The following is a 13166-nucleotide window of genomic DNA, read 5'->3' on the forward strand; positions in this document are numbered from 1 at the left end:
GCACTCCGTGGGTCTTCCATACCATATCCAAACTTTATTGTAATCCACAAACCGGTATACACCACATCATGCCACCCATTGTAGGAGAAACCCCTCACGCGTTTCACCAACAAGGCTTAATCATAGAGATGACAAGTGATGTATACCGGTTTGTGGATTACAATAAAGTTTGGATATGGTATATAAGACCCATGGGGTGCAGCTATTTTCTGAATTGGGATGCTTGCAGGTGAAGACGCATCTGTCAGCCTGTACCTGGGGGGTATAATCTCCACCACAGGATTCCAACCGCAGAAATGGAGCAATGAGAGTATTTGTATTAACTTTTCAATGATATATGGTGCAAATCGATATGAAATGAATGAGTTATTATTATGAATGTATTATGTATATATTATATTCATTATAAAATAATATTATTATACAGGAATTATACAGGATGTGTGAATGGAAAAAATGCGGTAGGGGAACTAATAGTTCTCAATGAAACACAAGCAAAGACCTCTGCGCACTTGTAGCCCATTGATGACGTCTTCCAGCTCCATAACTGAAGGTATATACAGAGGTACGGACATGGATGGGAAGAAGTGTCTGCAGGAGCCAGAGCATTGCATCTGAGATCTATTGATCACGATTGCAATGCATTATTGGCTCCCATACAAAAAAAATAATTGCACATTTTATTCTTTTATGAAGAACCATGCGTTTATTATTTTTTTTCTTAAAGGTGGAATTTGCCTTTAAGAGTATATACTGCTTACAATTTTTTATCATAGTCTGGAAAGTGTAGGAGTGTACATAACAATAAGTATATATTTTTCCAGTGTTGGCAGCTTGCTGTGATTGTGGTGGGAGGTGATAAGCACAGAAGTGTATATACTTATAATGAATTTGTGTTGACTATGCCTTTATATGCAGTTATCTAGGCATATACTGTGTATAACTATGCAATTATATAAGCATTGCCTTCTGTTATCACCATTATGAAATCCTCCCTGAGAAAAGTCATGCTGCCAATCAGAGGCAAAACTGCAGATCATGTGGCCCCATAGCAAAATTGTGATGCCCCCCTTGCCCCCAGTGACCTCCCTACCGTCAATTATATTAAAGTCAGGTAGCAGGAGAGCTGTCTGCATTGTCTCCTCCTGTACATCTGATGTCAGCTCTTCTCAATTGGAAATGTCACAGGGCGTACAGGGTCAACAGCAACTTCTGCAATCCTTAATGGGGGCCCTTCCACCCCCAGGCCCCATAGCAGCCGAACGGGCAACTGTGGCTATTGTATTGCCACTGCTGCCATTATTGCAGTGTAAATAGTGGCAGCAAAGAGGCTGCAGCAAATCCACACCACTGACATACAAAAAAAGATTTGAAAGAAAAGGGATATTATAAAGAAAAAACTGCTCATGACACACAATGCCTCAGCCAACTAAACGTCATTCAGGTTGGGTTTACATCTACTTTAATGAGCGGTCAGAGGTGAAAACGGATACGGCTCGCTACAGGCCAAAACATGCTTTCCACTTAGTGCCGGCTCTTATGAATGGGATCGGCCACCATCTTCAGTCTCTTGTAATGGACCGTATGATAATTGTACAAGGTGAATGTTCCATCAGGGGAATCACAGGTGTATCTGTGCTCATGGGCTCAGGGGGAGCCGGCGTACACTATGGTACATGACTGATGGAAGGGCTATATGTGATCTAATACTTCCCATGTCCTAGCTTGGCTGGCTCCAGCTGGATGTCTCTTGCACTAATCATAATTGAAGATGACAGAGGCTTCTGACGGGAAATCTGTTTTCTCAGGAACACAACATGGGAAGGAGTTGCTGTGAGACAGACAGGACATGGCTCCGTCTGCTGAGCCCCGCAAGCATTGCCAGCCTCCACCCGTCTCTCTCTCTCTCTCTCTCTCTCCCGAAGCTTGGAGCTTCTTTCTCTCTATAGCTGTGTATCTCTCTCCACATCTTCTCTGCAACTCACTCCTTCCTTCTTTCCTCTACCTCCTTCTTCTTCTTCTTCTTCTTGTCCTCCATCATACGCACCAGATGTCCCCGACCCCAACTCTGTCCCTAGAACATGACCCTAGAGTTCAGACTCGACCACTTGTGCAGTTACCTTCCTCCGGGCATTACAAACCTAAAACGAGATCTTAGACATGCGGCAGCTCAATGATTATATATAGTAACATGTCTGCCCGGCATGACGACGTGCAGATGAATGTCACTCCAGTAATACTTATAGGGTATCTCTGGTTAGAACTAAAAATAAATCTGTTTTTATATTGAATTTCCATAAGTTCTATCCCGCTCCTAATAGTCATATCCTTCTAGAAGGTTGTAAACTTATTGAAGATGTCCAGAGGATGAACTTCCTCAATGCACTGACATAATGTCTTCCTTGTGTCACCACTCTCACAGAGTCTGTCTTCAGAACTAAAATTCAACGTCTGAACTAGGTTACATTCTCATTGCTTGCTGGAAGCAATACATGATGGGATCACTGGTGGAACTAACAGGGTCGCAGCGGTCGTAATTGCGACCGGGCCTAGGCGTTCCGCCTGTTGGGGGGGCCCAGAGAGGAAGCAGAGGGCTCAAAAACTTCCTTGTGCTGTCCCCCCCTCCAGATAGCGCCGCTCCATCCTCGCCGCTCTGCATGTACGGGCGACTGTGCGGGTATAGAGAGGCTCTGTCTGTCACTTGACTGCCTGGCGGGGCCGCTACCGACACAGCAGGCACCGCCAGGCAGTACATTCTTAAGCTGGGACTGGGAGAGGACGGACCCTCTTCACTCAGCTCCGCCCCCTGGCCGCCGAAGACGAAGAAGCTGAGCGGCTGTAGGAGTCAGGTAAGTCCGGTGGGGGGGGAAGTAGGAATACACCAATGTGTGTGTGTGTGTGTGTGTTTGTGGGGGGTGGGGGGATTCATCACATGACAAGGGAGCATGGAGCCGGCCTCCCGGCCAATCAGAAAGCAGGGTGTCGCGTCACTACACGGCGCCCGGCTTCGATGATTGGCCAGCAAGACGGCTCCGGCTGGGTACCGGAGAGAGCCGCTCCTGGCTGGAGAGGCCCCAGGGGTGACAGGCTGGCCATGCTGAGGTGAGAGGGGACAGACTTCCTTGTTAATCGGGAAGCCGGGTATGCGAGTCTTTACACGCTGCCAGGCTAATCAGGAAACCAGGTGGCGAGTCATTACACGCCACCTGGCTTCCTGAATGGGACTTCCGGTACTCGGTAATTGGTATCGGCGAGTACCGGAAAAAAATTATTGTTACTCGTACTCCTTTCATTGTAGACCTTTCATTTCTTTGTAAGTGGACAAACTTACAAAATCTGCAGGGGATCAAATCATTATTTTCCACACTGTAATATATATATATATGTGAGATAGGGACCTTAGATTGTTAGCTGATTGAGGGCAGGGACTGATGTGAATGTGCACCATGTAAAGTGACCTGTGTGAAGTTGGCACCCCATGTTTGTAAAACCTGAATAAAAATATACCATTCGTTTGTGCCGCGTTTGTGCTGGTTTGTGCCGGTTCGGTTTCTGAGATATTAAACATTCAATGTAATGCAAGCCCCGCCCACTTTGCACCCCATGTTGCTGAATTTTAAAAACAAAGACGCCATTCGTTTGTGCCGCGTTTTGTGCTGGTTTGTGCCGCACAAATAAACGTTTGTGCCGCTTTGGTTTCTGAGATATGGTGCGTTATAGTTGCTGTAACCCCGCCCACTTTGCACCCCATGTTGCTGAATTTTAAAAACAAACACGCCATTCGTTTGTGCTGGTTTGTGCCGCAAAAATAAACGCTTGTTCTGTAGTTCTTTGAACAGTTCTGTTGTCTTCGGGTCTTTCTTCCTTTATTTGTGTTTATTAACAAAGATTCACAATTTGGAGTTTTGCTGTTTAATCCGACCACCATGCTGAAGTGGCAATGTTTCTGGGAGAATTTCCTCTCATTTCCTCTTATTTTGTTCTTCAAATGTTGGTACTTCTATACATACCCCAAATATCTGGAAGCAAAATACTAATGTATACATGTACTTTGTGATTCAAAAGTAATATAATAAAGATTTTTGTACCTACCAATGGAATTATAAAACTTTGTGGTACACAAAAGAAGAGATGTGACTTAGTGCAGAGGTCGCCAACCTTTCGGACCTCAGGGACCAATACATTCAGAATTTTAAATCCCGCTGACCACTAATATGAAATTTTTAAACATACATAAGTCAGCACTGAAACGCAATAAAAAACACAAAAAAACGTGCTGATCAGCGCATTTCTATTAAAATGGGGGCGGGGGTGTCGTTGGGGGGCCCTTACAACATTTTGCTATGGGGCCCTGGGATTTCTAGTTACGCCCCTGACTATGGCCCAACTTTTTTGGCCTTAGTTCTCTTTTTGGTCACAAGAGGACATATACTCAGCATATGGCGAGCTACTGCCCACTATATGCTGACAACGCAGAGCCACGCTGCAGCCGGGACAGATCCCAACAATACTGTCGAGATCCACCCTGCCACCTGATTGACAGCTGGCTCTGCCTCAGTAGAGCCAGCTGTGTCCGGCCCCTCCCCTGTCTAATCCTCCAGTCAGCGCTAGAGGATCGGAGGGGACACACACACACACACGCATCCTGCAGGGAGAGGATCCGGAAGGGGGGGGATCCCTCTGGGGGTGGCAAAAATACACGTTTTACTTAATATCATGTACAAATCGTGCAAACCGGGAACAAATACATCTAGTTGTATCTAAGATTTAATAACAAGGTGTAAAGTCAGTGTGTTTTGCAAACATATAACGCACCATATCTCCAAAAACAAAGCAGCACAAACGTTTATTTTTGCGGCACAAATCAGCACAAACGCGGCACAAACGAATGGCGTCTTTGTTTTTAAAATTCAGCAACATGGGGTGCAAGGTGGGCGGAGTTACAGCAACTATAACGCACCATATCTCAGAAACCAAAGCGGCACAAACGTTTATTTTTGCGGCACAAACCAGCACAAACGCGGCACAAACGAATGGCGTGTTTGTTTTTAAAATTCAGCAACATGGGGTGCAAGGTGGGCGGGGTCACAGCAACTATAACGCACCATATCTCTGAAACCAAAGCGGCACAAGCGTTTATTTTTGCGGCACAAACCAGCACAAACGCGGCACAAACGAATGGTATATTTTTATTCAGGTTTTACAAACATGGGGTGCCAACTTCACACAGGTTGTAAAGTGCTGTGTAAATTGTCAGCACTATATAAATACCTGTAATAAACAAATATGTGATATTAGGAATTAGAAGCTTTTTGGAAAATGCATTCCCATCATTTTAGGAAAAAACATTTAAGGGAGACCTGGAATCCGAATATGAGACCTCGGCCATCCTCACGACACCACAGCTTCGAGGTCACTTTAATTAGGAGAAACAATTTTTAGGTATCAGACGGCGAAGCTTTGATTCTTTCCATTTACACAATGTTTCATGACTTCCACTACAGCACAGAGCCATAAATTATTCCTGAGCTTTGACAAAGGCATCGATCTGATACCGTCAGCTAAACACAAGTACAATTCTGGATTCTGAGTTCTATGTCTGCAAGCGTTACTTTAGCATGACTGCTTCTACATGCTACAAAAAAAAGACTTTTTTTTTTTTTTGGCTCATCTATTTTTAAATTATTACCTTTACTTTAAAATGTGATTTTAGGTTTGGATGCAACCGACAATGGCATTCTATACCTATGTATGGTACCCATGTCTATGTACTGCAAAGACCACCCAGGGAGCTGCAAAGGATGCAGAAACATTTCCCGTGAAGCAGAATCTCCTGGGAGGGAACCATTTGTTTTCCTAAATGCTCTTGAAAAGGATAGTTTGTGGTTAGTAGTCTTAGGTTGTTGTAGCTGAGAACAGCGAGTCATATTCAGGGAGCGGAGTTCAGCCACAACTTTGCTATTTTCAAAGTAGTAATAATGTGAAATGCGTCTTCATTTTCTGGCTGCTTCAGAACCAAAGTAGCAATGTCTTTAAGGTTTATCATACATATTACATATATTACAGGTATTTATATAGTGCTGCCAATTTTACACAGCACTTCACATCAGTCCCTACCCTCAAAGAGCTTACAATCTAAGGTCCTTCACATGCATACATACTAGGGCTGATTTAAACAGGAGTCAATTAACTGTCCAGCATGTCTTTGCCACGCAGATAGTGTCCTGTAACCCCCCACCCCACCCCCCAGTGCTGCAAGTAAAATGTGCTAACCACTGAGCCACTGTGCTTCCATATTGATGAGCAATTTCATTTATCATGGCTCATCTACACAGACATCTCTCCCGGTCGCTCTGGGAGTCTCCTGCTATTAGATAGCGGCACCCGGATGCCCGGGTGAGAAACATTTTCTCCCGGAAAGGTTTACTCTGCTATGTCTAGCAGAGTAAACCTTTCCCTGCGATCTGTTTTTAAAAAAAAAAATGTATGACATCGGCCGCCATCAGTCAGAGAAAAAAAAAAAACCCAGCATAGGAATGAATAGCTACATTCCTATTGGCTATTTCACTTTGCAATAGCCAATAGCAGACTAGCTATTGCACCCGCCCACTGCTGCTGTCAATTAGCAGAGGGGGACCTGAAATTCTCCATTAGGTCCTCTTCTAGTGATTGACAGCAGAAGAGGGTGGGTGAAATAGCCAATAGCAATCTAGCTATGCATTCCTATGCTGTTTTTTTTTTTATTATTGCTCTGACGGCAGCAGCTGTCAGAATAATAAAAAAAAACAAACCAGCAGATAGCAAAGCAGCTATTGATTCCCGTGCTGTCCGCCATCATTTCAGGCGCCCCCCCCCCTTCCAACGGGCAGCTCCCTGAAATTGCTTTTTTTCAGGTTGAGATCCCTGTCTACAGTATGTAGGTTATATACAAAGTATTGATACAAATGTGACATAGTTACATAGTTACTTACTCAGGTTGAAAAAAGACACAAGTCTATCAAGTTCAACCTATAGAAACAATAGTGACCATGTTTCATGTTACACCGTGAATCTGGGTCGGAAAGCTGGACTTAATGGTCAGCTTCATTCAACCCACTTCCTGTGAGTCCAGGCTGTCATGGACACACCCCCCTGCGTGTGTTACCGCTGGGCTTACAGTACAATACTGCAGAGAGGGACTCTCTATCAGAAGTATTTGGGAGCATCAACCAATCCCCAATTTCATAATAAGAGGATCCTGACATGTCATGTGACTGGCCAGAAGACACCTTCATAAAAGGTACAGTATGTGGCCGGAGTATTTTTAAAAAGAAGGTGGATTTATTTACTTAAGGGAAATATATCCAAGTGTTATTCTTTTAATCCTATTTTAAAAGGATCAATACGTTCAGTTCATAGCATTTCAACATCAATCCTGATGAAGTGGCCCCAGCAGCCACGAAATGCGTTAAGGGTGTTTTAATAGAGCCTTATATAAATTTGCCTACACAAAAATATTGTGTCCAAGAAAATCCTTACATGTACTTGGAGTGCCTTGACATACATATTCCAAGCAAATCAAGTCTACTGGCACATGGGGGACCCAACTAATGTCCTCTCTGACACCTCATCAAAAACGCAGTCTTGCTTGACTGTGAAACATAAAAAATGGACAACAGTACGGGGTTCCTAGATGTCACACAGAAAACATCCAAGGAATGCCCCAACGCACTTTGCATGGCTGTACTCACCCACAAGGCCTAGATGTTTGGCCATATTTTATCTTTAACAAAACTTTACCTCCATGCAGCCATGATGTAGGGTAAGAAGTTACAGCAAAATGTTATAAAGTCAGTTTTGTTTCAAGGCACCTTTTTAGCAAGTGTAATGCTTACACCGAAAATGACATTTTAGTCCCACGGGCAGCTGAGTCCTTAAAAATCAATATTTCTGTCCTCTAACTGAATTGGAACACCGCTGGTAGCAAAGATAGCTGCACATTCCATGAAGACATCCATAGAATCTCTATGCAGGCCTGCCAGACACAGGAATACACTGAACTCCCTGATGTATAGAAGAATGGTCCAGCAAAGGGAAGAGGGAAAGGTTAATCGAAATGCATCTTATCTAATAATCCCAATACATCCAGCTCTCTACTGGACCTAGTCTGTCACCTCAGGGGTGCCTACATTCCCTGTCAGCCTAACATATAGAGGATATTTTCAACGCTGCAACAGCCCTCTCTTGTGGTATGTTGTATAATGACAAGAGCTACTCAGAGCCAATAAAGGGACCCGGTCCAGATGCAACTGATGGAGCAGTCTTGGTGATTTGTTTCAGGGCTGTGATTGTCATCCATATTTCCTTTTTTCTTTAATAGATATTAACAGCACACATACAATCCAGGCCGCCATCCGTGTGGTGAACAAAAAGATGTCAAACATATATGGTCCACAAAAGTCCACAAGTTCCAGCAGTTGGCAGTATTTGTGTCAAAGAATGGATGGGTATGTCTGGGGTCCGCACACCTAAATAAGTAGAGAGTGAGGTGGGCGCGGGGTGAGTAAGGAGGTGAGGAAGAGAGGGCAGAAACATAGGTAAGGAGAACAAAGGCAAGGAGTGGCGCAACAAAATAAAGATGGATCAGCCACGGCTTCAAGCAACTCGTGATGCTGAAGGTCCCAACTATGCATTGAGATTGCCCTTCTAACAGCCCCTGCCTCTGGGAAGTGAGAAGTTTTTGGATGCCGGTGTTCCCATAAAGAGAATCCAAGCACCCCATATCATGTTGTATTGGTCTTGTGTGTAGCCCATTAGATTCTCCACTCTCATGAGGTGATCCCCTGAACCCAGCCTATATGGAATAGAGGAGGTTCTCCAGTTCCCCGCATGGATCAGCCATGACTCTAAACAACAAGTGATGCTGAAGGTCCCAACTACAATTTGAGATTGCCCTTCTAAGAGCCTCTGTGAAGTGAGAGGATTTTGACGTTCCTTAAATAGAAGCCTAGCACCCCATATCAAGTTTTATTGCTTTTGTGTGTCATGGAGATCCCACGTTAGATTCTCCACTCTCATGAGGTGATCCCCTGAACCCAGCCCTTGATATATGGAATAGAGGAGGTTCTCCAGTTCCCCACATGGATCAGCCGTGACTCTAAGCAACAAGCGATGCTGAAGGCCCCAACTACAATTTGAGTTTGCCCTTCTAAGGGCCCTGCTTCTGGGAAGTGAGATGTTTGTGAGATTTCCCTTAAAGAGAATCCAAGCACCTCATATAATTTTGTATTAGTTTTGTGTGTCATGGAGATACCCAATTAGATTTCCATTCTCATGAGTTGGCAGAGCTCCTGAACCCAGTCCTTGATATGTGCAATTGAGGAGGCTCCTGAGTCATGGTATAATAGAGAGGGAGAAACAAAGGAGGTCCTTCCCAATGAGAGAGGAACTGGGCAGGATGGACAGTAGTGCACTTTGTGGAGATTTGGGCACTGACATACCTGTAACTTGTCAATGTATGTTGAATGAAGCATCCCAGAGTGGCTTGTGTGGACAAGTTCACCATAGGTGTAACATGGTGCCCTGTAAGGCCAGCAGTTGGGGATGATTGTAGGAAAGATCTTGTGCAGGCATGGGGGGCATTTAAACCACTAAGTTGATATTTGCTAGTCCTACACCTAAGCTGAGGTGACCCTAGTAAGTTTATCAGTTATCGTAAAAGCCTTAATTACTTCATTTGTGGAAAGTTCCGTTTGGAGAGGTCTACCAGGCCACCATAAAAGATGGTTGAGAGGTGGATCACAACATTAATAGAAGGTCACTGAGTAAGGAGACTGAGTGAGAGGGCCCTGTTGTGCACTGACAAAGGCTGTGTAGGGTCTATGGAGGGAACCCTATCTTTTCCAATTCAGAGATGATCATCATTCACTGCAATGGTGAAGCCAATTCCTATCAGGAGAAGTCTGGGCTGAAAGAATTTGAGAGATTTTAAAGTGTCATTGCCTAGTGTTTGATATATAAGTGAGGGTTTTCCTTTGTGCATTGAACATTGGATTCTCTAATGAAGGGGTCATAGGGCCCACAAAGGAGAGGTTTTCATGGATATTTCTATACACAGTAGTTATGGAAGTGTATGGTAGGAATGTAGCCTACCTTCACAGGGCTTCAGTTCTTCATCCAGATCAGTAATCTGCAGATCCGGGAATCCCTTTTACTTACCTGTTTGCATAAGAATTATTCCCAAACAAGAGATGTTCTATGGAGACATCTCTGGATTAAAAGCGAGTATTGCAGCACAAGCTGTTTCATTTTGTCTTTTTATTAGGCTAATTTTTTTTGTATGTACATTTTTAGCACCAGTTACATTAAAGCAGAGCTATGCTTAAATGTTGACCTAAAGGAAGTCCGTTGGTCAAGACTTAGGTAGCCCGTCACAGCTGACCTCCTTCCAAAAATAAGCATGCAGCAAATGAAGTCCACCAATTTTACCCTACCTTTCCTAACCTGCAAATTTTTTTCCGGGTGAGTTACCGTAATATTAAAGCTGGTGGTTTGGCATAAAAACTGGTCTTTTTAGAAGCAGGTCAACAATGGCATCTTTCATATATATCTCATACCCATCCATGAATAAAGCTATCCAAGTGTTCAGAGAAGATAAAAGGAACTAGAGAGGAACTAAGGCGTCTGCTTACATTTCATTCTAGTCCACAAAAGGGAGTCCTGGGTGCAATGAGATTCTTACAAATGTGTTGCTCTGCCCCTCTTTGTCTGCAGGGGCACAGTACACCTCTGACAGTCCGCCTGGAAAGGTGCCGTTTGCATACAGAGCAATCTGCAGACTAAATGCGTGGGCACGTCTCAGTCTCGTTCTTGCCGGTAGGTAAACTACGTCGCCAAGCACATGTTGTATGTGAACTGCGGCAGCCAGATTTGTACCAATGAATGGCCAACGCTGCTGTTTGCATGCAACCACTCAAACCTGGCTCTGAATGCAGACAGTTTGCATCCAGGGTGGTGGTTCTGGTTGAATACAAACTGGACACATCTAATTGTCCGGTGTGTATGTGGCCAAAGCACAGAGTGCCGCTGCGTCCAGATGTGGAGTTTAGCCGAATCTGAACACAGCAGCCTGATCAACCATTTAGAGCCGGAAGCCCCATTTATATAAGAGGTTAGGCTGCTGTGTTCACATGTGGCTAATCTCCAGACCTGAACGCAGCAGCACACTCTGGCTGCATACATGCTGGATGATTAGTAAAGCAACACATACAGTACACCTCTATGAACCTTCTCTACATGGGTCATGTGTTTTCTTCCATTTTGGCTTTTGGACACATGTTGAGGACCCATAGGGGATGGACTGGCACATGTACCGCAATGCAAGTTGACGCATCAGCAAAGAATGGTAATCCGTGTGCATACTGTAGGCGTTAATGGGGCCCAACACTCCATCCTTTGAGTCAGGATTCAATAGGCGTTCTACAATCCAATGGCCCTGGAGCCCACAGAGGCAGTTACATTCAGTCTGCTGGTAGAAGGTATATGCTCCCTCTAGTAGTGGCCACTGGTGGCTGCCACTAGAGCAGGCAAACAGTCCCACAGGGCCATCTTGCCATGTGCCACTTACCCAATGGTAGACACCACAATGTCAGGAACCGCTAAAAAAACAAACTCACAAAACTAGTCTTTTTTTTAAAAAACAAAATCTTTATTTGGTCCGAAAGAACCTGAGATGGGAGCGTGGGCCACCCAAAATGTAACTATCTATACAATCTGAGTATAATAGTTGATAAAATAGCATTCTGTCTTATTACAGCTGAACAATATATACAGGTTTTAAAGATTTCCCAGTTGTGGCAGATGAAGACAGACACAGACCAGGGACCCCCGACAGACGGCTGTCACATGGGAAGGAGGATCGAGGAACGAGTATAGGACAAACATCAAAAATAAGATGGACATAGAGACGACATATTGTCCATTGAATTCACAGGTCAGCTTTGTGCTGGCAGCCTTCTCCGCCAACAGGCCTGTAATCTGACATGTAGCATTGACCATGTTAACCATTTCATTGCGGGCAACAACGGATAAGGCTATGGGGTGTACAAAAATAAAACCAATATTTAAATGACCATGTTGCCATCTCTGTTGTTTGGACCCACATATCAAAAACCAAGTATGGGGGTTCCTTTAAACCTAACCAAAATAAATAGCCTGGATAGCCACTGTTGGAAACTTACACTCTACAAACTGTGCCCGCACACTAGATTTGGGGCAGATTTGTGTTGGGTGACTGGATATACTGAAGTTGGTCTCTGGCAGTTCTTTTGTCTTCGGAGACAAAGGGCAGCTTATGCTGTTAGTTTGACGTGCTTGGCTTCAGGGTCTGGAGGTGGATAATGCACTGGGTATATAGTCAGACAGAAACCAAGTCCCTTGCTAAAATACTGCCCTGAGATTCCTTTGTAGGCCCCACAGCATGTTTTGGGTACATGTAAGCAGAGACGGGGCAGTTCAGTGTACTGACCCTATACAGAGCGGTAGGAAAACTTCTGACCTGCTCCTGTGGAACGACAAGTCTCATAAAGTATTGCAAGACTCTAACAACCACATGCATGACTCCCAGAGGTTTCACCAAAGCTGGAGGGCCAAAGTGTGTCTACCCCTGCTCTGCAGCACGAGATAAATGGGGGAAAAAGCAAATAAACCAACATAGCTATTACCAGGCAGGCTGGACTGATAGGAAAATATGGTGCAATGGCGCCATCTAGTGGCAATATAGAAATTTGCACTCAATTTACAAAATGGGAATGAAAATGCTGCAAGGCTTTTTGCATAAAAGGGAACCAAACCCTTCTACAGTAAAATACTGCGAAGTACACCAGTGCTTTCCTAAAACAGTTACCTGGTTAATGCATACCATACTAGTGTCTGTAAATAACAGCTTGACACAATTTAAAATGTAGAGGATACCTGGCTTGTAGAGAAAGAAATTAAAAATATCTGATTCCTATACTAACCAATCAGTGATCAGTTTCATTCTGCAATATGCACTAGAAAAATGGCAACTGGGCACTGACTGATGCCACAGAAATGCATTATTGTTCAGTCAAAGTGGAAGGAAGGTCTACACGATAACTTACCTATTACATGATGCCCCCCCCCCCCCCTCATTGTGTAAAAATGTT

At 44.2% G+C, this 13166-nt stretch overlaps 1 long non-coding RNA gene across 1 annotated transcript in view; it reads left to right on the forward strand.

The window, feature by feature from the left end:
• LOC108791102 overlaps nucleotides 1-12023 on the forward strand; it is a 21655-nt gene extending 9632 nt beyond the window's left edge. The window contains exons 3-4 of the long non-coding RNA XR_001941486.1: nucleotides 9005-9019; nucleotides 11812-12023. This is a non-coding gene — a long non-coding RNA (uncharacterized LOC108791102). The remainder of the gene's footprint in view (nucleotides 1-9004; nucleotides 9020-11811) is intronic.
• Nucleotides 12024-13166: the final 1143 nt, after the last annotated feature.

This window comes from Nanorana parkeri, unplaced genomic scaffold, assembly GCF_000935625.1.
Source record: "Nanorana parkeri isolate BGI_ZX_2015 unplaced genomic scaffold, ASM93562v1 scaffold19, whole genome shotgun sequence".
NCBI classification, from domain to species: domain Eukaryota; kingdom Metazoa; phylum Chordata; class Amphibia; order Anura; family Dicroglossidae; genus Nanorana; species Nanorana parkeri.